Source organism: Schistocerca serialis, chromosome 5, assembly GCF_023864345.2.
Source record: "Schistocerca serialis cubense isolate TAMUIC-IGC-003099 chromosome 5, iqSchSeri2.2, whole genome shotgun sequence".
NCBI classification, from domain to species: domain Eukaryota; kingdom Metazoa; phylum Arthropoda; class Insecta; order Orthoptera; family Acrididae; genus Schistocerca; species Schistocerca serialis.
Window position 1 is genome coordinate 620,042,451 of NC_064642.1, and position 2,695 is coordinate 620,045,145.

At 43.9% G+C, this 2,695-nt stretch overlaps 1 non-coding gene across 1 annotated transcript; it reads left to right on the plus strand.

Annotated features, from left to right (window-relative positions):
* The first annotated feature begins 219 nt into the window (after positions 1–219).
* On the plus strand, positions 220–293 carry Trnat-ugu (transfer RNA threonine (anticodon UGU)). The gene has a single exon. It is a non-coding gene; the product is annotated as a tRNA-Thr (tRNA).
* Positions 294–2,695: the final 2,402 nt, after the last annotated feature.

Sequence of the window (2,695 nt, forward strand, 5' to 3'; positions counted from 1 at the left end):
TGTCCACAATTCTACCTATGTAATGTACCTATTACCTATGTAGTGATATGTAATGTGCCCAAACTCTTACGGGAATCGCCAAAGCGTGCGCGAGTAATGTGTGAATGGGCAAATGCCTATAAGGTACATTACATAGGTAGAATTGTGGACAGTTGAGAATGTGAGTCTCACGGGAAGCGTGCAAGGGATAAGTCCCTGCAATCGCGCTATTCATCTGTGTCCTCGGTGGCTCAGATGGATAGAGCGTCTGCCATGTAAGCAGGACATCCCGGGTTCGAGTCCCGGTCGGGGCACACATTTCCAGCTGTCCACATCGAGGTATATCAACAACACCTGTCGGCAGCTGAGGGTTTCAGTCATCAGTAATTAAATATGTCTCCGTTATTAGACGCCCAGGAGAGGTAAGAAAGAAATATAATGCGTCAAGGAGGAATGATGTGACAGGTAGTAATGCGTCTTCATAAGCGAGTAACATCTCGTGTGCCACACAGACAGTGGTTAAATTGTCTCAGAACGCCGGTACGTTGTCCTTGTGCGTGTGTATGTGTGTGTGTGTGTGTGTGTGTGTGTGCACATACGTAGCCACAGAGACGAGTCCAAACCAGCTTGCGCAGACTCCGTGTAGAGTAAACCCACACACAATGCTGTTGTTGCCCTGTCCCTGCCGTCCCTGCAAACACGAGCACGTCTGCGGCGCCGCAGCGGTCGGCGGTCAGCGGCCCCACCACTGCGTCAGCACATGGCTCAACCTGCTGGCTCACAGCACACAAGCACGCACGCCGGAAACATCCTGTCCGTTATACTGAGGTGGTCGTTGTTCTGCGTTAATGGTCTGCCAGCAGATTTGTTCACTATTAGTATATGCACCAAGAAGCATGACTTTGTTGTTCGTCCGTCTGTCTGTCTGTCCGAAGGTTAACACTCTTTTTTTTTCTGACGAACGGATAGAATTATCAAAATTATATCACATACTAAATTGTACGACCCCTTTACGGTGGAGAAACTATAAGCTTTTAAGACAGTGCAGTCAAAATATACGGCCATTTGAACCACATATTTTGATACAAACTCACTCATCAAAAGCTACAGGGTACTTCCGAAAGACCTAGAATCACGAAATGTGGCCAGAAGCAAGGTTTCTCAGTATAAATATTAGTATAATCTGGAAGTGGTTAGTTTGTAATTGTTGTTGTTGTGGCCTTCAGTCCTGAGACTGGTTTGATGCAGCTCTCCATGCTACTGTATCCTGTGCAAGCTTCTTCATCTCCCAGTACCTACTGCTGCCTACATCCTTCTGAATCTGGTTAGTGTGTTCATCTCTTGGCCTCCCTCTACGATTTTTACCCTCCACGTTGCCCTCCAGTACTAAATTGGTGATCCCTTGATGCCTCAAAACACGTCCTACCAACCGATCCCTTCTTCTAGTCAAGTTGTGCCACAAACTTCTCTTCTCCCCAATCCTATTCAACACTTCCTCATTAGTTATGTGATCTACCCATCTAATCTTCAGCATTCTTCTGTAGCACCACATTTCAAAAGCTTCTATTCTCTTCTTGTCTAAACTATTTATCGTCCATGTTTCACTTCCATACATGGCTACACTCCATACAAATACTTTCAGAAACGAGTTCCTGACACTTAAATCTATACTCGATGTTAACAAATTTCTCTTCTGCAGAAACGCTTTCCTTGCCATTGACAGTCTATATTTAATATCCTCTCTACTTCGACCATCATCAGTTGTTTTGCTCCCCAAATAGCAAAACTCCTTTACTACTTTAAGTGTCTCATTTCCTAATCTAATTCCCTCAGCATCACCCGGCTTAATTCGACTACATTCCATTATCCTCGTTTTGCTTTTGTTGATGTTCATGTTATACCCTCCTTTCAAGACACTGTCCATTCCGTTCAACTGCTCTTCCAAGTCCTTTGCTGTCTCTGACAGAATTACAATGTCATCGGCGAACCTCAAAGTTTTTATTTCTTCTCCGTGTATTTTAATACCTAATCCGAACTTTTCTTTTGTTTCCTTTACTGCTTGCTCAATATACAGATTGAATAGCATCGGGGAGAGGCTACAACCCTGTCTCACTCCATTCCCAACCACTGCTTCCCTTTCATGTCCCTCGACTCTTATAACTGCCATCTGATTCTGTAAAAATTCTAAATAGCCTTTCGCTCCCTGTTTTTTACCCCTGCCACCTTCAGAATTTGAAAGAGAGTATTCCAGTCAACATTGTCAAAAGGTTTCTCTAAGTCTACAAATGCTAGAAATGTAGGTTTGCCTTTCCTTAATCTTTCTTCTAAGATAAGTCGTAGGGTCAGTATTGCCTCACGTGTTCCAACATTTCTACGGAATCCAAACTGATCTTCTCCGAGGTCGGCTTCTACCAGTTTTTCCATTCGTCTGTAAAGAATTCGTGTAGTATTTTGCAGCTGTGTCTTATTAAACTCATAGTTCGGTAATTTTCACATCTGTCAACACCTGCTTTCTTTGGGATTGGAATTATTATATTTTTCTCGAACTCTGAGGGAATTTCGCCTGTCTCATACATCTTGCTCACCAGATGGTAGAGTTTTGTCAGGACTGGCTCTCCCAAAGCTGTCAGTAGTTCTAATGGACAGTAAAGCTGCATGCCCTCGGGAAAAATTACGGCTGTAGTTTCCCCTTACTTTCAGCCGTTCGCAGTACCAC